Source organism: Lissotriton helveticus, chromosome 2_2 (genome assembly GCF_964261635.1).
Source record: "Lissotriton helveticus chromosome 2_2, aLisHel1.1, whole genome shotgun sequence".
NCBI classification, from domain to species: domain Eukaryota; kingdom Metazoa; phylum Chordata; class Amphibia; order Caudata; family Salamandridae; genus Lissotriton; species Lissotriton helveticus.
In genome coordinates, this window is record NC_136060.1 from 401,060,124 (window position 1) to 401,083,777 (window position 23,654).

The following is a 23,654-nucleotide window of genomic DNA, read 5'->3' on the forward strand; positions in this document are numbered from 1 at the left end:
TTAAAACATGAGCTCATTACTTTAAACTTTTCATCAATTTGAGCAGGAAACCTTTTTAATTATACAGGAGGTTGTCAATTAATGGATGCGAGGCACTGCAATTAGTAATTATGCGAATGAAGTGGAAAAAAATAGTTACAGGGACACAGTCACATAAGGAAATTCCAGTGGCCCTGGAGACCCAACAACACAGTGTCACCATCTGACTATACAAACAAGCTTGCAGTGAGTACTGCAATTCATGCTCTTTTCATCTTTATGATGCTCTCCCCAGAGGTCCTGGCCCATACTAGGAAGGCTTCTGTGAGTCCTGAGGTAAGGTGCATATGGGCGATACCCACTCAGCTGCACTTCCAGAAGTTGGAGGCCAGTGCAATGGTCTTCCATCATTTGGTAATCAGGGAGGAGGAATTGAAGAAGGCAGTGATGGCAACTTCCTCCATTAACTAGCCGGGAGCACCTAAGGCAGGCCATCATCATTGTGGCAAACAGCTGAGCGTACTGTCTCCCGCAGCAACCAAACGTCTCTCCTTTCAACAGATGACGGCCTTCTCTAGACTGTGTTGAATGCCTTTAAGAAGTTAATGAGGCCCAGAGAGACATTAAAGTAGACTGGATGTTTTAGAGGTGCATTTTCATGAGAAAGAAAGTTGTCCTGTTGCCCGTGGTGTGGGTGGGAACAGTTGTGGAAGGAGTAGTTTCATATTCATTTTGTGGTTGCCTTGGCTTCAGGGGAGGAAGTGGCCCTGTTGTGGATGGTGCAGTGGGAAAAGTTGGGGATGGGGTAGGGTTTCATTTTTGAGTTGCTTACTGGTTTAGGAGGGGGTGGGTCTGTTGTGGGTGGTTTATTTTGGGTATGGGGTGGAATACATGTTCTTTAGGGTGTAAGGATGGAGTAATTCTGTTGCTGGTGAAGTGGGTGGATATTTTATGTTTCTAAATTAATACTTTTTTGTTAGTTGTATTATCTTAAATTGATCATTCTTATTATCATTTATATGCTTTTTCCTCTCGCTTCCACATTGAAATCCAGAAACTCCATCTCCCTACCAACAGTGAATCAGCCCTGAACCTGGCACATCACAAGGAAAGTGCCAGACTGCACATCCCCGTCATCTGCTCCTTTAACTCTATCTACCTAAGATCACTTACTAGGATACCCCCAATGTAGCCCTCCAGTCTAACCTTCTTCATTCAGTATTGGTAAACTGGCCATGCCCAACCTGGGCCCTCTTCATGGCTTCATGTCACTCTTCATGTCACATTAGGCTGACTGCCAACCCTAAATCCAACCACTCCCTCCTTCCAGTTCTTATTTGAGCAGAAATGTATTGGCCTCTACCACAATACCTGAAAATACCTGTTGATGGAGGGGTGTTGCAAAGAGGTTTAACAGCTGGTGGCTCTAGCAAGCCCAGAGAACATGTGATAGGAAAAACAAGGCTCTTCTTATTCTGAATGGAGCAGGTTAACCAGCAAAAAGATTCTCATTCTAACTTATGTACCCAAAAAGACACAGTGGGTAGACTGAGACTGGCAAACATCAACATAGTGTACAGTCATTTACTAAAACAAGTGTAATCAACTTTAAGGTCTTGGATTACTTATGCAAAACCAGCAGGTAGATTGATTCTCTGTGAGCTGCTGATTGGTAAAGTGCACCAACCATTGTTGTCATTTATTTTCTACACTATGGTGCCCCTTTCTGGTGAGTGTAAGGGAGATGGTGGGGGCAAATCTGAAATTTGGTTTTAACCCCTCCCCTGTAACTCTTTAGCCTTGCTTACATCACATTAGTCCCAGCAAGAGTGATATGTATTCATGGTGGAAATAGATAACAGCACAATAGATCCCTCAACTTGAGGGATTAGAATTAGAGATAGGGTGAATTAGGGAAATGAGAGAGAGAGAGAGAGAGAGAGAGAGAGAGCACACATCACATCTCTTATAGAAGAAAGATGGCAATTAAGTTAGCATATTCAAACAGACTTAGCCGCTCGCAGATTCCCAAATTAGTTAATACCCTAAGCTGAATGGAAAATAGAAAGGAGAGACCCAGTTCCAAAATATTTATAATAACATTTAAAAGACTGTACTGTATACAAATGATACGATTAGATTCTTCTGGCATTGTCCATCTTGGGAACAGCTCACAAACCTCAGAGCAGTGGGAACACCATGGACGTTCAGTGGACTGAGAAAAGAAAAATGGCAATATTTGAAAATAAAGGTAAGCATGGTGCATGAGAAGTCAGATTGTGGAGCACAAGCTGACATCCCATGAGGGCCACATGTGAAAGATTTCATCCAGAATGATCACTCAAACATTAATTTCCAAGTTTAACTAAGCACCTTCCGTCCATCGCATGAATCACCATTTAGCATTCATTCAAGTAAGTCATCTGTTTCAAGTGTGGTATCCATCTACCTATCTGTGCATCGCCATTTTACGAGTGTGTAATTTTATCTAAAAGGCACACCCTCATGAAACCTGTGGAGCAAGACTTCAGACTAAGAAGTGTTAAAAATGAAAAGACAAGGCAGCATGTATTTTCAATTTAAGCAGCCAGGGTCTAAAACAATATCCTAATATCCATCAAGTCTTCCCCAACACTGCTTCACTTTACGAAAGAGTTAAAGACTCAGATCTTTAAATAATGCTACATAACAACACACTAACTGTCCACATTCCAGTTACCTCTCCTTTCACTTGCTGGTTTAATGCTCATTTTCACCCTGTATAGTGCCAAAGTAGACTAGTCCCAGAACACTAATACACCACAGGATGACAATTTTCAGAAAACACAAGGAGGAAATTTATATAAATCCAGACCGCCATCCTCCCAAAATTTCCATTGCCCTTACCTGCTGTATCCAATCTTAAGTGAGCCTGTCTGCACCCCCTTCTCCAAACTGCAGGCCATCCAGCAACAAGCAAAACGAAAAACTAACAAAAAAGGAAGAATAATAGTGGTGGCTACCGACACTGAAGCAACAAACATTTTGCTGGCTACTGCACTGAACTTACTAGATTTAAAACAAATCTAATATTACAAAGATAATGATGCATCACAGATTGCATCACAGATTACAGACAAAGTATGAGTGATGCTTTCCCTCCAGAACCCAAATCGAAAATGACCAGGGTCTGAACAAAGAACAGGGAGGTGTCTTCAGGACAGAAGGAGGAAGATAATACTGTTTTTTTAATTGATTTTTTATTTGCATAATTACTTAAAATCATTGCAAAGTTGCAGTACATTATCAAAATTATGCAAAAATACATCTCACACCATTATAATATATATGTCTGATCATATAAAAAGGATTAAAAGTGTCATTTGAACAGCGGTGACAGACCATTTCTCAAATGTAGGTGATACTGTATTCGAGTGTACTCAGGTTATATGAATCTTCCTCTGTAAAGAAAGAAAAAATAAAAAGAAGCATTTTGTGCTACAAAATGTACCCAAACAGTCCCCTCGGGTAAAAAATAAATAAAAAATGAATTTTGAACTAGATTTTATTGGTGCCCACGATAAACAGCTTCCACTTGCATACGGTTTGATTACATTGATACCATGATCCCGTGAAGGAATTGCACCCGACCAGCAATCCCATTTACACATTACGTATCACTCCTGCCATACAATGTTTTGCAAAAGAGGGTATATAAGTCCCAAGTGAGTCAATATTATGAATAGCATCTCGTGTTAGTTTTACATTTCAGCATAGATCCCGGAATTGAGAATCATTGTTTATGAGATTAGGACATACCATGGAGGAGAAAGGTGAGAGGACAGCAGGAAGAGTGAGGAGGCATAACAATGGTAGTCTACAGAGCAGAGGAAAGAATAGGCTGGTAATATTGTTGAGATTCACAGCCATTACCATGCTGTGTTATGTTAATGTTAATGTTAATGTTAATGTTAATTGCATTTGTAAAGCGCTGCTGCTACCCTAGGGTGTACTGGCGCTAAGGTGAAGACCTACCAGAGGTATGAAGGAATTGAGTGTATTGCAAGCTAGTTTGTGAAGAGCCAAGTTTTAAAGCCTTCCTGAAGGCCATCAAGTTAGTCATGCATCCCAGATGTAATGGAAGTATATTCCAAGCCTTGGCTGCGTTAGCCGCGAAACCTCTGCCCCCCCCAGTTGACTTTTTTCACCAGGGGTATTGTCACTAGTTTAGCATCCAACGACTGGAGTATTCTTTTTGGTAAATACCAGTGGAAGTGTTGCTTTAAAAAGTCAGGCCCTGATCCCTGCAGAGACTTGAAAACCAGAGTCATAGGGCCTTGAACTAGGTGCGCTTTCTGACTGGTAGCCAGTGGAGCTTTTGAATAGACGCTGTGATTGACATATACTTAGGAGAACCTGTAAGGAGTCTGGCATCCGCGTTCTGCAGCATTTGTAATTTATTCATAGATCCTTCTTGTAGCTTGAGGTAAAGACTATTGCAATAGTCCAGCCTGGACATTACTAATGCTGTGATCACTGTTTGTTGCGCATCTTTAGGAAGTAGAGGCATTATTTTTGTATATGATCTGAGTGTGAATGAAGTAGTAGATGCCACAGAATTAACCTGGTCCCTGAACTGAGGGTGTCATCAATCCAGACTCCCAGATTCTTCACCTTCCTGGTCAGGGATGGCAGTGGTCCTAGGGAGTTCAGCCAACAGTCTGGGGTCCAGAAAATAGATTGTTGATGAAGAGCACAATCTCTGTTTTATTGGATTTTAGATTTAAACAATTTTGTGCCATCCAGTTACCCACCGCATTCATACAATCCTGCAGTCTGGATGTTGTATCCTGTAGCATCTCAGGTCGTATTACTCCCACGATTTGGGTGTCATCAGCGTAGGATGTCAAATTAAAACCAAAAAATTCAATAAGGGGGGCTAGAGAGGACACATAGACATTAAAAAGTGTGGGACTCAATGAGGACCCTGGGACTCAATGTGGACCCTTGCAGAACTCCACAGGGTAGGGAGAATGCTTCTGCTTCAAATTTGTCCAGTTTGGCTGTGAGAGTTATTTCTGAGAGAAGGGATTCAAGGAGTTTTTGGGCCATTCCTTTGACTCCTATCTCCTCTAATTGGTGACCGGATCAAATGCCATCGAAAAGTCTAGCATGATCAGGTGGGCCTTACCTCCCTGATCGAGAGTGGCCCTGATCTCTTCAGTGGATTTAATAAGCGCCGTTTCCATGCTGTGACCTTCCCTAAATCCATATTGAGTCGGATCCAGTGTCTGAAATAGTTTTAGAAACTGGCTAAGTTGGGCGTTCATGTTTCTCTCTATTATCTTTGCTGGGAGGGGTAGTCTGGAAATGGACCTGAAATTGTTCGGGTTGTTGATGTCTAAGTTAGGCTTCTTCAATAATGGCACAATGGAAACCTGTTTCCAGTCTCTTGGGAAGTATCCTTCTTTGTACATTAGGTTAAAAATGGGTGTAAGTTTGCCCGCCACTGTCCTGGCAGCAAACTTTAGTGTTTCTATCGGGCAAAGGTCGTACGGGGATCCTGACTTCACTTTAGTGAGGATATTATAGGTGTCCCCTTCTGTGAGAGGACTGCAGCAGTTGAGTACAGTGGTATCTTTTAATTCTTTTGTTGGGAAAGTAAGTGAGGTTGGTAAATTTCTGTTTGATGAATCAGTAAAAGTAAATACAATGGCATTAACATTGTCAAAAAATAATTTGGCTATGTTATTGCATAATTCTTGACTCGCTGGGATAGATGGAATAGTGGGATGTGCTAGGGGTTTAACTGTTTTGAACAGTGCTTTAGGCAAGTTTTTAGCCTCTTGAATTAGTTCTGTGAAGTACTTTTGTTTGGTGCTATGTACTGTTTGTATTGAGCCAGGCTCAGTTTATATTCTTTTTTGTCTTCATCTTTGTATTCCTTCCTCCAGCTTCTTTCCCGGTGTTTACAAACATGTTTTTGTTCCTTAAGCTCCTGTGAATACCAAGGTGCTGAAGGTCGTTGCCTGTGGAGGCTTACCCATTTTTTTAAGGGCTAGCTTATTCCCTGCCTCTTCTATCCACTTAGTATAAAATGTAGTTGCATGGTCGAGGTCAGTAAGTAGCCGGTGGTTATTTGAGGCTAGGAGGTTATGTAGATCCTCAGCTGCTATGTTTTTCCACACTCTTGTTTCAAGGTATTTTTTAGAGGGTTTTATGCCTGAACGACTAGCAGTGGTAAGCTTAAAGAGTACTGCCGCGTGATCGGACCATGAAAGCGGGCGAAGATTTGTGAGTAATATCTGAGGGTTATTGGAAAAGATACCATCAAGAGTGTGCCCTGCTTGATGGGTGGGTCCAATTACCAGCTGTTCTAAATTCCCCATGTCATTAGTTTAGAAGATTAACTGTGTCTTGGTCTGAATCTAATTCAAGATGGAAATTAAAATCTCCTAAAATTTTGTATGAGGTAGTATTTAGCCCTATTTCATATAGGTTGCCAGCTTGATTTATTAAACGTTTTCCCGGACGTGGGGGCCTGTAGATGAGTAATCCTCTAAAGGAGTCATGATGTGTAAGATAGAGACAGCACTCTAGCGCTTCACATTCCTCATTTACTACTGCGTTAAAGGATGATGTGATTGAGTTGTGGTCTATGACCGCAAGTCCACCCCCTTTCTTCTGTGCTCTGTTAAGCGAGTAGCAGAGAGAGTCAGGTGGCATGGCTTTCACCAGATCTGGACCAGAGGTGTCTTCCGTCCAGGTCTCTGTGACAAATGCAATCATTATCCCCTCGTCCTCCAGGAAGGAGGCACATTCTGTACTGTGCTTGACCAGGGACCTCGCATTAATGAGGACACAGTTCCAAGCAGTGTCTAAGGCGACTTTACCTGTTTTTTCCTGTTCCTCCTTTATTGCGGCCACTGATTGAGACATTATTTTCGGTAGTTTTGTGTTACAACCAGGACAGATCCTTAATATTTGAGTGGGCCTGTGTTCTGGGTGGAAACTATAGCAGTTCTGCTCATTCTTGTTGAAGTTAAGAGCTTCAGGTCCTTGCTGGAGGGCGAGAGAGTATTGGTTTTACCTGAAGTCATTTTGGCAGGGGGGCTGGTGCAGAGCGCGGAATGAGCGAGGAGGGACGCAGACGGGCTTGCCTTCGGCACGCCGGTGGCGAGCCCACTGCGCGCATCAGCTTTGTTCACGCACCAGCGTCTGTTTAAGTACTGTCAGGGGCATTAGAGAGCAAGCCCACAGACCGGAATCCTCCCAAGATTGCGGCGGTACCGCGCTAACTACAGGGGACTTTGAAGTGTGGACTCTCTGGCTGAGGAGTTCACAGAGTGCAAATGCGCAAATTTAAAATAGCCCAAGAACGTTTTTTAAAAACAAGTTTAAAATAACCCAAGACCGTATTTTAATAGCAGCAAATGCATAGATTTTAAAACAAATAGTGTGTATTTTAGGCTCATCAAATTTTATGAAAGTATTAGGGTTAATTAGATGTATGTATGACAAATGACCCCCACACAAGAGGGTACATCATGCCACGATATTTCAGGTCTTACAAGAGTTGATAAAAGGACCATGGCAAGAAGGAGGCTGAAGTATAATAGACACAAAGCTAATGAGTGAAATGGATATAAACAGACGAAGGCCAGAAGGAAAGAAAGCTGGTGGTAGCTAAGATGTCTTGGAAACACCTGACGGACTTGGTTGGGCCAGTCCCTATTATTGAAGGGATTGGCAATCTTTGCTACACATCAAGCAATCCCCTTCATACTGCACCACTAATTTCCATTGGATTATATTAACTTAATATGACCCTCTGTGCCCTTGTTATTTTTCGTTTGAAAATTCTAACTCTTGGGCAGAGGATCCTACAGATGCCAAAAATGAACATATTTGAGTTGTTGACCCCTATTTTCAAGAAGCAGTAATACACAATAAATCTTGCCAATGCAATGTAGAGTATCAATGTATTTTCTTAATAATTGGATTATTTAAGTAGCCAATTACCCAGTCCCAGTACAGAACAAATGTATTATAAAGTGAAGATAATTCAGCACCCTGGTACTTCATGATAGTGAAACTTGCTCAAACAAAGTTAAGGCAATATGAACATCAGATGAGATGTAATTAAATTGGACCATTTGGAGCAACACATAAAAGGCTATAGTAGACTATAAAGGCATATCACGATCTATCAAACAAAAGTTTTATTGTGCAAAGAATACTACATCTATAATCCCCAAGATCTGTGTTCAGATTAAACAGAAGATCGGACATTTGGCTTTTCCTCCAGCTGGTACGAAATAATATTTTCATATTCGAATCCTTTTACCACTAGGGATCTCTAGGAATATCTAACCAAATTAAAATCCAGTGCTCATCAGATCGTTTGCTTGAAGACTGCCCAGTTTTTAAGCTTCATCCATTTAGAGAGAAATCAAAAACATGGTAGAGGAAGCTGAAGTGGAGGTGCAGGATATCAAACAAATGAAGCAGAATTCTAAGCAAATTCAAATCCAGTGAGCCTATACTTCTGTACACTCCCAAAAATACACACAAATAAAATCCCCCCCATGGACTGTCCAATTGTTTCAGGCATTGAGTCTGTTCTGGAACCATTATCACATTTTTGTGATCACTTTCTGTGCCCTTTACTACAAAGGATGCCAACATATTTGAAGGACACTAAAGATCTTCTTGGTCTACCGAAAGATATAAGTTTTGACCCCCATGAACAACTTGCTAATATGTCTGGACATTTAGAGCTTGTACACAAGTCCACCCCAAGAAGTCAATCTTATGATTCTAGAAGAACTCCTTTTTGCTGTGATTTGTGAATATACCAGTTGCTGCCTTTAAGTTTAGGAGGTAGCGGGGCAAATGGGACACACATGTACACATACACACTAACAACAATGCATTCACATGGCACACACACACACCCACAAAACATCCATTCACAACACATACATGGATGCATGCACCAAACATTAATATTTAAAAAAACACACACCTGCAGCCCTGCCTTGTATGTCCCAGTAGGCTTGGGACTTGTCAGAGGAACTCTCACCTTTAAATGCACAGGAGCAAATGTTGCTTATATCCCAATTCCCCTCCGAAAACCCCCAGACAACTACTTAGTGTAATCAGGTGTCTGGCAGACTAAAGTGGGGATGGGGGTTTTAGATAAAATAATAAACAGAGAAGAGACTGCCAAGGCTCTCAGGTTCGCCTTGACCTCTCTTAGCATTTCCCTCTTTTTCTGATTAGAGGATGTTATTTGAGAGACCTAAAAGAGACTGAAAAAACAAATACACAACATTTGTCCTAATATTCTTTCTATTTTACAGTATTTTCACTATCTCTCAACATTCTAAAACTTTCTTAACCTACCCTTCTGTCCTTGACCTTTGCCTCTCTTCTATCGTGTATTCTTTTCTTTTGAAATCTCTAAATAGTTATAAATACAGTAATGTTAAACAAAAAAACATGGCATAGCTGTACTTTGGTATCTTTTTCTTTTTAGGAATCAAAGAGTGAAAGAAAGAAAGAAATGGTATGTATATTCTTCAGCTCTCAGTTAAGAAATAAATGCTTAAGACCTTTCTTTTGTATACTTCATCACAATGGTACCTCCTAGAAAAAAAGAGTAAACTTAGCTTCGGTAATGCTAAGACTCCTCGGCCAGCCTATCTTGACCCAAACGTAACGAAACTGGAAAAGCTAAAAGGGGCCACAAGTGCTGACTGGATATACTTACGGAAGCTACGGTGAGCTGCGTACTCTCCGTACGTCTGTAGAGTCTTTCTCTTCCTTCAGGCATGCTCGTAAAAGATTGACAGCGCGCAGGCCCAATTTTAAGCAAATACTTGAAACACTGCTCTCAGCCGCGGCCCATGGAGGGAGTTCCGGTGGGGCAGAAAGGCGAGGCGGGGTTGCTAAAAACCGGAATATGGATAATTGGAGGTAAGTAAACAATTTTTTTAATAAAACGAATTTCGTAGCGTGCGCTGCATCGCATTTTGCAGATCAGGGTGCACTGAGAACTGAAACATACCCAAAAATTACAGATACATATAATCTACTCGAAATTGACAGTTTTCACCCCAAACCACTAAGAGAAATCTAGCCCTCTGGACAGTTTCAATGGCTTGGAAGAAAATGTCGCAGAATGTGGGGTTTTCAAAAACAAGCACATGCGTTAACCAGAATATTTAAAGAAAGAAGCTACTCTGAGAGAATTATTCACAGGTCAACAGAAAGAGCTAGAAATTAGAACAGGTAAGCTCTTACAGAAAACATCCCGAGAATTAGTGAGTACTGCGTATAACATAGCTTCCAATCAGATCAAAAATAATATTAACTGAAACCTCCTGAAAACAGGGACAGTCAAATTTGAAAACCCAGTCTTTTCCCCAAAGAGAAACACCAGTCTGAAATTTGACCAAAACAGAGTGAAGGAGACATAACATCGCTTCAATGGAACCCCCCTAAGGTAGTTGGCCACTGCTCCTATGTATATTGCAGTGTGTGCAACCTAACAAGTCAGACCAAAAGATTTCATCTGGGCATTTTAAAAAAAGGACATTAATAGAACATACTAATTGTAACTCCACGTGGGTGAGTTATCTAATTGCATGTAATACACAGGGGGGGTAGCTGTTTCTAAGAAAATAGAGAGATGTGAAGGGAGAATAAAGGAAGGATGCTAGAGAAGTGTTGGGCTTCCTTGTTACAAAGTGTTGCCCTCACACACCTGTGAGGGTGTCATTCTTCCTCATTGGGCATTTTACTCCTCTTGGGGGTGACACTTCAATACCCAATGGGCCCCGCAAGAGAGCTCTTTGGCGGAGATCTTTTAAAGTAAAGGCCATAATGATGAGTGCAAGTGTGTGGAGCGTGTGAGACTGTGGATTAAAAATACCATGGTGGTACTAAAAGGGAGAAATTTCTTCCTGGGTCCCCCTGGTAAGGTTAAATCACACAAAAGCCAAACTGTTACTTCCCAGCAATGAGGAAAAACTATTTAGTCATGAGTGCAAGTGATGTGGGTCGGGTCGACATGTTTCACGCCCTATTGGTCAAGGAGGGATTCACGGCATTTCATCAGGACCGGGTGATTGTGTAATAAAAATGAATATCTGTCCGTACCCAGATTCAGGAGTGGAAAAGTAAAGGTGTGGGTATCTATGGATTACACACCAGTATACTCGTCTTAGTGTGAGTAGGAAATTAGGTACAAGAAAAAATATGGATGGTCAGTCACCTAAAAATAAATACATCCAACCTGTAAGAGAGGGGGTAAAAATGGGGTAGGAATAGAGTCACCGGAAATAATGTGCAGGGGCTAAAAAGCGTAGGCATGTCAGGTACGGGACATGCTAGAGGTGCAATAAGAAGATATTATATCCTTGCTGGGTGTCACTCATTCCAAAACCTAGAGTGAATGACATTCATTCACATGCTTTTAGAAAAATATATTTTATTCCTAGCATTAACACAAGTACACAACAGAAGGGGCACGCACATTCATAAAATCATAAGTAGATCATGCATATAGACAAACTTCCATAACTTAAGAGAGATTCTAATAAAACCCCTAATTGGTTTTGTTGAATGGGCGAAAAGAGATGAGGAACAACACACAAGGGATCTCACTCTTGTTCAGTCTCCCATATGGCCAACCTCAAATAATATAGTGTAGAAGGCAGTAATTTGTGCAGCAGTGACCCACTTCCCCATGTGTTGTATTGAATATTGTTCAAGAACAAGCAGGCAAAGAATGCCACCTTCTGGTGAAGGCGATTGGTTAATTGGAGTAAGTGGTGTGCCAGGTAAAATAACTCAATATGTGAGAGCTTCAGTCCATCGAACATTGTGTGGACATGCAATTTGAATCATTCTTTCACATACGTATGATTTAATGGCAAATATAATCTGCACTAAAAAGTATTTGTAGTCATGCAGTGGAAGGGTGATGAAGATGTAATTAAACTCAGGAGCCATTGTCATCTTCACTTCTTGAACGCTACCATGTATGAATAGATACAATTGCAACTACTTCACAAAGTCATTCTACAATTGCGCAATTAGTAGTAATGGTTGTCCTCATCCATCACATTCGAGTCCTTTTATCACAGATCCTTATATATTTGAGTTCTTTAGGAGCTAACAGCCAGATTCATCATTCTCCGGTTTTGCGAGCCCCTAATAGCGATTCATAAGGAATCGCTATTAAGGACTTGCAAAACGGGATTCATGTAGGAATTGCAAAAAATATTGCGATTCCTACATGTTCCTTATTTGCAATTGGCAAATTGCTAATCGCAAATAAGGAATAACTCCCCATGCATTCCTATGGGCCTACAGGCCCATAGGAATGCATGGGGAGTTATTCCTTATTTGCGATTAGCAATTAGCTAATCGCAAATAAGGATGCGATTTCAAGGGTGCAGGGGTGTCCAAAGGACACCCTGTAGCACCCCTGAAATGTAATCTACATTGGTGTTGCGCACACACATGTCCAAAGGACATGTGTGTGTTTAACATGCAACTTAGAAAAATGCATTTAAATGCATTTTTCTAAGTTTTTGCTATTTACCACGAGGTCTGACCTCTCGGTAAATAACGGCCCAAAATTGCAATTTCGCAATTTTAAAATGATTCATGAATTGCATTTAAGGAATCTCAAATAGAGATTCCTTAAATGCAATTCTTTGCAAATGTGCAAATTCTTTAATAGCGAATTTTGCATTTGGGATGATGAATCCCAAATGCAAAAGTTGCACTGGCAAAAGGCAAGATTCTGAGAATCTTGTCCTTTGCAAGTGCAATTTAGCTTGATGAATCAGGCTGCTAGTTCTTATCAACGCTGCAAAAATAGCTTGGTCACACCAAAGAGCAAAGTTAGTGGCCCACATGCATCAAGCATTTTTGCAGTCGCAGACGGTGCGATTCCTTAAAATCGGCCGTTTGCGAATGCAAAAGTGCTTGTTGGGATGCATTATGCCATTTTAGAAGTCGCATCTTTTTTACGATTTCTAAAATTGCGTTAGCATTTAAGAAATCGCAATTGTGCGATTTCTTAAATGCTATGCATCATTATAGAAAAATATGCGTTTTTTTAAATTGGAAGTGCAATTTACCACGAAGTTCAACTTCGTGGTAAATTGCGAAATTGATTCAAAATGCACAAAAATGCATTTTTTAAACTGTAAAGTTACACACACACATGTCCTTAGGACATGTGTGTATGTAACTTATGCTGAAAAGTACATTTCAGGGGTGCAGGGGGGGGTCCTTTGGACCCCCCCCCTGCACCCATGAAATTTTCTAAGTGCCACTCGCAATTTCCATTGACTCCTATGGGCCTTTTGGCCCATAGGAATCAATGGGAATTGCGAAAATTAAGTTAAGAAATCGGTATTTCTTTGGGATTCGGTAAAAAATGCGATTTTTACCGAATCCCACAAGAATACCGAAAATATTGATGCATATCATTTTGCATTTCTTAATTTGCGATTCCTTATTTTTCGCAAATTAAGAAATGCAAAAAGACACAATGATGCATGTAGGCCAGTGTTCTTTATATTTCTCAGTTTATCTTATAACAGGAGAAGTATAAACAAGCATGTGCAATACAAATTGGTCTAGCATATGTGAGAGTTAGAGATATTGGTGTTGTAAATAAGAATGTCTTTTACCTACCAAAGGAAGGAAAGAGGAAATAATATGGAAACAGAAAGGATGCTAGAGAAAGGAGGAAAATTAAACGGAGATGGAATGAATTGTTGAAAGTGGACAGCTGTGGTGAGAGGGGAAAATGGAAATGGCATAATAAAGATAGAATGATGAAAAAGAGAAGTAAAGAAAGGAAAAGTGTCCAAAGATTGAAACATACAGAGAGAGTAGGAGAATCACAGCAAAAAGACTGGAAAAGAAAGAAAAGTACAATGGCACAGAAAAGGAGAAACCAGAGGAATAAAGATAAACAGAGATGAAAAAAGAATGGAAGCGAGGGAGAGAAAGAGAAACTGGCACTGAGATTAAGAGAGACTGAAATGCAAGGAGAGACTGAGATACGCACAGAATGAAAAGAAGTTGAAGGCGAGACAAGGGCAGAGACAATGAGACTTTTACAGACAGGTACAAAGAGAAATGGAGAAAGATCGGGAAATCTGAAGACTACAAAGAAGTCCGTGTGTATGAGTGGGCTTGCAATTAAGGCAACTTCTTAAGCGCACTCTGCTCTGGTGCAGCTGGTAGGCAGCGGTGCTGACAAACTCTTTTAAACAGGATGGTGGCAAATCAAAATGTTGAAAACAAATTGTTCAAATAAAAACATTTGATCGTTTTTTTTAACGCACACCATGATATTGCACGTTCACTATGCTGTGCACTACACTGTTTTACATGGCTAGATCTGTGCTACATATATACTGCAAATAAAATACAAATGCACCGTGCACTGTCAGTGACTTGGCCAAAGAGGGCATGAAAGAGCTGAAACTGGATCATACATTCAAAGCTCTTCCAAACTGGGGCCTCCAAAATCCTTAAAATGTCCCTTTTAAAGGCGAACCGCTGATTCAGCATCCTCATAAACTGTCCATTTGCAATATTTCAAATCCTGGGACAGGTCTTCGTCACAGAGCCTTTTCCAGTTCCTTTTGAAACGTGTGTTCTGTCAACCAATGAGTATTTCCTGGGTAGAAGACCATGAGAGAGAGAAAGAGAAAGCAAAGTGTCAGTCCAGGTAAGTGGGAGAGGATTAGCTACTTTGAGCGAACTAAACTTCACCCTCCAGGAAGTAATAGCTAGTGATGAATGTAGCTCCCCTCTTTCCTTTCTGTTCTGTCTTGTGCTCCAAAGTAAATAGGAGGCGAATGTAGCAGTCTTAAAAAGTTTTAAATGCATATATAATATGCAGACTAGCGAGAATGTGTACTGCTGATGACCTCACTACACCTTGTGTCAATCAACAGCAAGAATGACCTTCGAATACACATCTCTTGATCCTCCTCCCATATACTTTTTCTGCCCTCATCACATCGCCCAATCTGTCCACTACAAACACTACAAACAACGCTCCCTCCTGATATTTTGCTGCTGACTTAAAGGGAAACATTTAAAAAGCACAATATAAAGTTACATTGCCAGAAGGATGTAATCCGTGAGGAAGTGCATTGTACTCGTTATTTGTATTTACTTATTTTAGTAAGAACACTAATTAAATTGCAGTTTTAAAAGGCACATATTTTAATCAATTTGGCTCTGAGCCATGCTCATGAGCACCCTTGTAGTTTATTAGAAATATCGGAAAAAGCAAATGCTTGTCTTCAGGGCCCAACTGGGAACCACAACCGGCCCTGGCAAAGTGCTCGGCTAGCTCCCCCCTCCCCACTCTGGGGTTTCGAGGTGCCGCGAGCTTATTGCCCGGGCCTGTTTTCGGCCGATTTTGGTACAGGGCCGATTTTGCAGCTATTCTGCAAAAACGGCCCTGTAACAAAAACAGCCCCTAGGGGCCCAAAACCGGCCCCCACCCATGCGGCGCACCGGGGGATTGCCCGGTGCCCGCTATGTTCAGTCTGGCCCTGCTTGACTTAACAACTGTCCGGGATGTCGCATATGAGACTTCGAGGCACCAAAAGGTTTCATTAGGTGTGCAGGCTGTAATGGTATATATAGGGTGTCTAATACCTTTCAGCTCGGCCCCAAAGCAAGGACCAATTCGTGTTTTGGTCCGTGTCAGTTTACTGGATTGGCAACGCGTGAGCCAGTGATTCTGCATATCTGGTGAAAAGGCATTGAATTTCAAATAGCTGCATCATTGGGCATACGCATTAGAGAAATGATTTGCCGGACGCTGTTCTGTTGTGTTTGAATGGCTTGTCGTGAAAGGATATTCAGCCCATGTGCACACGGACAGCCGCAACACAATTCTTTCTTCCCATGGGATGCAGCGCTTTGTTCAACCGACGTGATGCCACTTACTTTTCTCGTAGAGATCCATGTGAGGCAGCATGAACAGGAATGGTGTGAGTTTAAATAGCGCTTGTGAAAAGCGCTCCTAAAGCGAAAACAAAAGCAATGAGAATGGAAAGTGATGGCAGAAAAGCAAAGCGAAGAGCAGGGTGGGAGAGAGGCCAGGGAGGATGTGAAACTAACGGAGCAGGAAGGTTAAATAACCTCTGCGGCAGGAATTCATTCAAAGCATGCCAGCAGGAGGAGGTGCCATTGCACCCACTACGAAGGTGAGTAAAAAATTAGCTAGCATTCACGCCAAGAATTTTCAATTCTATTAAGGACACAGAGACGAGGATTATGCTTCTCTTTCATTTTATTACCACTCACAGCAGCCAATGAAAAATGTTTATCACACAAATAAACTACATTTCCCATGATGCTTGAACAACATCACTTCCTCTATGACCCTATAAGAACCACCATAACTCAAAGCTGAGCATCTTTCTTTGCTCGAACATAGTCCATTAACATTAACAAAATCCAAACTGTCATCTTCCAACATGGAAAAACCAAAACCAACTGGAACATATACATCGTCTTACGCAGAAGAACTTCTAGTCCATCTTCTTTTCAGAACCTGAAAGGAATGAAACATAGAAACCCGTAATTTCTGCTACAACAGAATATAAAAATATACGGGCGGGCAAATATTACAAACATTTTAATATAACCGGGTGGGATAATCCTCGCCTCCATGTCCTTAATAGAATTGAAAATTCTTGGTGCAAATGCTATCTAATTGTTTATTCTATTACAGGACGGAGGCATCGGATTATGCTAGTTTAACGCTTATCAAACACAACTGAAGCCATGTCACCCACCGGTTTATAATAAAACTGTTTAAATATAGACTCAGAAGACCAGTCAGCAGATCGCATAATATCTTGAATGGTAGAACCCAACATGAAGGTTTTAGATGGCATGGCACCACGAACAGAATGTGCCCCAAACATCTGGGTATCAATACCAGCTTCTTGCATGACTGACTTTAACCATCTGGCTATGGTAGCTGCAGACACAGGTTTATAAGGTTTTTGTAATGCAATCAACAATTGAGCCGAACCCTCAGGTCACATAGACCTAGTACAATCTTCATAGGCCTTAAGGCATTGAACCACACATAACTTTGCATTAGTGGGAAAAGCATGATAATCAACACTTCTTAAGAATGTTTCAGTCCTGGCAGTACTATTAAAGGAAACTCCTTCCGGATAAAAATACTCTACCTGGAAGATCCAGAGCTTTAACGTCGGATGAACGTCGACAGGCAGATAGGCATAGCAACATAGCTAGCTTGGACGGTAGTTGTTTCCTAGTTAACAAATTATTATCTGGCCATCTGTCAAATAAGGAAAGAACTAAGGAAACATCCCAAAATGAAGAATACTTTGTTTTGGGAGCATTGGCAATGTGGATACCTTTTAACAGTTTACAAATTACTGGATGCATGCCCACAGGTTTGCCATCTACCTGGGAATGACCAGCTGAAATGGCGGATCTAAAATTGTTAACGCAACGGTAAGCCAAACCCTTGGACGCTTTCTCTGATAAGAACTTCACAACATAGGATAATTCAGCCCCCACAGGATCCACGTGTTGTTCCAAGCACCAATGAACCCAGCCCTTCCAGGCTGAAGAATATTGTTTCCTGGTGGAAGGAGCCCAGGCTTGCATAATGAAGGCCGCAGCCTTGTCCGAAAATCCCGGCATTTCCCATTGTTGCCTGAAAGCCTCCAGGCCATAAGGGACAACTGCCCCAACACTACCATCAGATGCACCTCTCCATGAGGGCCCTGGAGCATCGTTGACGACCACGGAATCATCGTGTGGAAGTCGCAGCTCATCTCCAATTGTATTGGGAACCAGGGCTGCGATTTCCACAGTGGGGTTATTAGAATGATCTCCGCCTGTTGACGGGTTACTTGGGTAGTCACCCCGGAAATCTTGATGAAGGGGGTAAGGCATAATTCAGACCTTTGGACCAGTCCTGAGAAAACGCATCCGTCGCTTTTCCTAACGGATCCAGCTTCCAGCTGAAAAACGTCTGCAGTTGAGGATTCAGTCTGGACACAAAGAGGTCTATCTCACATGTGCCCCACACAGCTTGCAACCAACTGAATATCTGAGGCTGGAGTTGCCAGTTGCTGTAATCTTTGAGATGTCGTGAGTTCCAATCCACTACTATGTTGGATTGTCCCGGAAGATATCCTGCTACGACCAAAATCTGATGACTCAGGGAGTAGTGCCAGAAGTCCTGTGCTATCTCCGTTAGTAATGACGACCTTGTGCCTCCCAACTTGTTGATATACCTCACTGCCGAGATATTGTCCATCCCTAGAAGGATGTAACCTGAGACCTGTTTGGGAGAGAGTGTCTGGAACGGGCACGACCCTGCTAACAGTTCTAGGCAATTAATATGCAGCTCGAACTCGCGCAGGGACCACCGACCTCCGGTGGAGATATCTCTGCACTGCGCCCCAGCCCCACCGGCTGGTGTCTGACTCTATGACAACTTCTGGTTGAGACCCAAAGATGTCTCTGCCGTTCCACCCATCCACGTGGCCCAGCCATCCCTGTATCTTCTCTCGCACTTTGTTGGAAAGTGGAACCCGGTCCGTGTAGGACAGACCCTTCCGAAGGTGTTGGATCTTCAATCTCTTTAGGGCCCAGTAGTGAAGAGGGCCTGGAAAATTCACCAGTATGGAGAATGGCAAAAGATCCACGATTCTGGCAATCCCCCGCAATGAGACCGTCTGTTTGGACAACAGTGTGGAAAGCTCTTTCTTGATATCTCTCAATTTGGAGCAGGGTAGGCTCAACTGGGCCGTTTGAGAATTTATGATGAACCCCAGAAAGTCCACAGTCTGAGAAGGACATAGAGCCGATTTGGGTTTGTTGACAACAAAACCTAAGTTTTGAAGAATAGACATGGTCATGCGCAAATGCTGAGCAGCCAAAGTTGGAGTCTGTGCCATGATGAATATATTGTTCAGATACATTATCATGCGGATGCCCTGTTCTCGTAAGTGTACTACCACCAGTTTCATCACTTTGGTGAAGCCCCGTGGTGCTGAGGAAAGTCCGAAAGGAAGGACCAAATATTAGAACCACTGGTTCGGCCACTGAAACTGCAGAAAACGGCTGTGAGGAGGAAATTGACTGGAATATAGGAATTGACAGGTAGGTGTCTTTCAGATCCAACTGGACCATGCAGTCCCCTTCCTTCAGCAAATATGCTAAGAGATGGATGCCTTCTATATTGAAATGGTTGTAGGCCATGAAGTGGTTGAACTACTTGAGATTCAGTACTAACCTGTGACCTCCGCCTTTCTTCTGAACCAAGAATATATTGCTGCAAAAACCGCATGAACAATCGTTGCAATATGCAATTGTGTGTTTCTGCAGCAATAGGTCGAGTTCTGCATCTATAAAATCTCACTCTAGTTGGGAAAAAGAGAGTTGTCGGGGTTGAATGTCCTGAAAAGGAATCTGATAAAAATCCAGGTGAAACCCCTGAATTGTCTGTAGAGCCCACGCATCTTGTGATATCAAATCCCAATTGTGGTGGAAAAACTGAGTACGACCCCCTAAGAGTAACAGAAAGCTGTCGGTAGCCCTTACCTGCAGACTCTGGTGCTTGGAAGTCCACTCGATGTCCACCTCTGTTGAAGCGCCTTGTGTTAAAATGCTGTCTGGTGGGATAGAATGTTCCACCATGAGTGGAATCTCACTCACCTCGACCACGGCTGTAATCTCCTCGCTGAGGACCTTGGTGGTAGTCGCGTCCTGGCGATCGTCCTCTACCTCACCCTGCCCGGTTAAAAAGGCCTGCCTGGAAAACCTGCTTTACGCCAGATTGGGCCTTTGTCAAGGGACGTGAATGTACCTACATATTTGGAAACATCCTTCACGAAGCGGTTGCGGAAGAGATTGCCCTGTGCCAGAGGACCCGGTTCTGCCGCTGCCAGCTCCGTCGAGTTAGAATCCATCCTTATGAGGTGCGACTTACTGTGGGGATCCGGGGTGGTGGAGAAGAAATGTTCTGATGGCTGTAGTTAAGTTTTGCACTTGGAACATACGTGGTATGCACACCCCCTCACGTCGTTATCAGGTGTACTCGTACCTCAAGCGACATCAGGTACAGATAGCACTGTTACAAGAGACACACCTGGCCGGACCGGAGATACATACCCTGCGTCGCCGCTGGAGAGGGCAGATATACGCTACAGGCTTCTCGGCCTATGCGCGAAGGGCTCTCATATGGATTCGCCCTGGGGTCCCATTTGCACTGACGCATAGCAACATAGATGAGGAAGGCAGATATGTGCTACTTCAGGGTAACCTAGACGGCCAACACATAGTCCAAGCATCCATATACGCTCCCAATATCGACCATGGGCGCTTTCTCACACACTTGTCGACGGCACTTGCAGCATGGCCGGGAGTGCCGCTCCTGCTGGGTGGCGACTATAATTGTGTCCTAGATGTGGTGCTGGATAGGTCCACACCCCCTCTGGCAAATGTAACGACGCATGGTACTTCGCGCGCGTTTGCGGACTGGGCGACGCAGTGGGACCTTGCTGACGCTTGGCGCTGCCGCAATCCCGCCACTCTGACTTATTCGTACTATTCCGGCACCCACGCACTACATGTCAGACTTGATCGGTTCATGCTGACCAGCGATCTCTTACCATTGGTCGCGGACTCCCAATACCTGGGTCGCACTCATTCGGACCACAATCCGCACACACTTGACTTCGCCTGGGAACGACCGCACCCACCGATACCCATGTGGCGTCTCCAGCCTGACGTACTGTTGGACGCTCTCTTCCGGGAACTGCTCTCTAACCGGGTCTTACAGTACTTCGAAGACAACACTGACACTGCATCCACTCCGCAGGTTGAATGGGATGCATTCAAAGTGGTGGTGAGAGGCCACTGTCTGGGGGCTCAGGCGGGACTGCGACGCCAGGTAGATAGGCACCTGACACAAATAGAGGCGGAACTACTGACGGGCGAACGGGAGGCAGTGGAGGGAGACGACTCGGCTTTACTAGATGCGCGCAGACGACACGCGCTGCTCCTCGACAGGCTGAAGAACTTGAACTATGCAGCCCACTCTGCGCGCATGCATCACGCTGGCGATAAAGCTGGCAAACTTCTGACATGGCTCATCAGGAAGGACACCCAAACACTGCCGGTGATGTCGATCCGCACGGCGCAGGGAGGTGTGGTCTTCACCCAGAGGGCTATCCATGAGGCGTTTTCGAGCCACTACAGAGCCTTGTACTGCTCCCGCTTGAGGGTGACAGTACCGGAGATTACTGAGTACTTGTCCGGCCTCCCATTTCCGACGGCCACTAATGCGCAGTGTGAGGAACTGGGAGCGCCGTTCACTGCGGAAGAACTCCGGTCTGTCATATTCTTGCTCTCGAATGGTAAGTCCCCCGGGCCTGATGGCCTGCCGGCGGAGTTTTATAAGGCGTACTCCACCATTCTTATTCCCGAATTACTGCGGGTGTACGCGGCGGCGATCCGAGAGGCGGCTCTTCCTTCGTCCCTGAACGAGGCCAATGTGATCTCCCTCTTGAAACCAGACAAGGATGCCTTGAACATGGGATCTTACCGGCCACTTGCCCTCCTTAACACGGATTATAAGATCCTGGCATCTGCGCTGGCCCAGAGATTGGCACCTTTGGTCCCTACACTTGTGCACACGGACCAGAACGGATTTGTTCCTACCCGCAGCACGTCTTGCAATATTAGACGACTCTTTTGCGTGCAAAGTCAGGCAGTGTCCCGGTGGCCGCGTTCGGGGTGTGTGATCCTCGACCTCGAAAAAGCGTTCGACTCGGTGGAGTGGCCCTACCTTGCGCTGGTACTGGAAAAGTTCGGACTGGGTGCGGCATATCTCCGAATGGTGGAACTCCTCTACTCAGCACCTGTAGTGCGGGTTAGGACGAACAGGCTCTTCTCGGACCCAATTCGAGTCCGCAGGGGCACGAGGCAGGGGTGTCCCCTCTCCCCACTGATATTTGCGCTCATGATGGAGCCACTGGCGACACTACTGCGAGCCTCTGGCGAGACGTGGGGGATTAGGTTGATGGATGGGATGCACACAGTATCGCTCTATGCTGACGACTTGTTACTCTATGTCAGGGATCTGACCTGTTTCCCCCGCGAACTAACGGACATCTTTCGAACCTTTGGCGAAATGTCGGGGTTGCGCGTCAATTGGGCGAAGTCGGGAGTGTACTCTTTTGCAGCAGACACCCCTGAGTGTGATGTCGAGGTGATGGGCGAGCGACTACTGTGGTACCCCACAGTATTCCGATATTTGGGTATCCGTGTGTACCGCGAAACCGCAGACCTACTGGATGGCAACCTCACGAGGGTGATTTCCTCGCTCACAGCGCAAGTTTCCTTTTGGAACACTCTTCCACTGACTGTGCCCAGCCGTATTGCTCTGGCGAAGGCGATCGCCTTGCCTAGGCTCCTATATTTCTATGCGAATTTGCCAGTCTATGTGCCAGTTCGCACATTTCGCGAGCTAGACACGTTGCACAGGCGACTGATTTGGAACAAAGGCCATCCCAGGGTGGCGTTGAGGACCCTTTATGCTGCGACAGAGAATGGTGGGCTATCGGTCCCGAACCACGAGCTGTATTACTTAGCTGCGCAACTGCAGTGGATAGCTTACTGGCTGAGCGGGCGTAATCTGAGTGACACAGCCACTGCAGAGACTATCATGTCGATCTCCCAGATCCAATCGCTGTTTCATCCTTTGGCTAGGTCACATGTTCAGGACCAACTCCACCTGGAGGTGGCGAGGAAGTGCTTCCTCAGAGGCCTGAAACTTACTGCAGCGGTAAAGCCGTACGCACCCAACCTGCCATTACTGGGCACGCCCTGGGGATCCGAGATACTCACGGCACCCCTGCTGGACAGCTGGGGAGAGGCTGACTTAGACAGCTTAGGCGACCTATTTGTGGATGGTGCGCTACTTCCTTTTGAGACGCTAGCAAACAACACAGGGTTACCGGTGGGGCAATTCCTGACTCACGCAAGACTACTACACACATTGACGAGAGCTTGGGGACCCCTGGCGGAGGAACCACCGATTCACCTGCTTATCCAATACTTGCATGTGATGGGACACGGCTCTCACCTTGTACACTGGATTGCTCAAGCGTTGCACACACACACACATGTCTCCCCTCAACGCCTGCGGGACAAATGGACGACTGACAGGGGACGGGACTGGACTGACAAAGAATGGGTGAGAGTACTGGCTGGATCGCAACATGTACCGCGTAATGCACGTTTCAAGATTATACAGTACTACGTGATCCACTGAGCATATCTGTCCCCGGACAAAATTAATAGGTACTTCGGACTCACTGCGACAGCATGCCCTAGATGTGGCCTTGTGGACGCTTAGTTTTTACATGTCCTTTGGTCCTGCGCATCGCTGCGGCCTTACTGGTTTGCGGTGTCGACTACCTTGGCGAAAGCGACGGGGGGCACCCTACCGACCACCTGGGAAGCTTGTCTGTTGGGGTTATTTAGAAGAACAAAACAGACGAGGGTGCAAACGAGATTCTGGGATCTGGGGTTGATCACGGTGAAACGTCTTATTACTAGGCGTTGGAAGC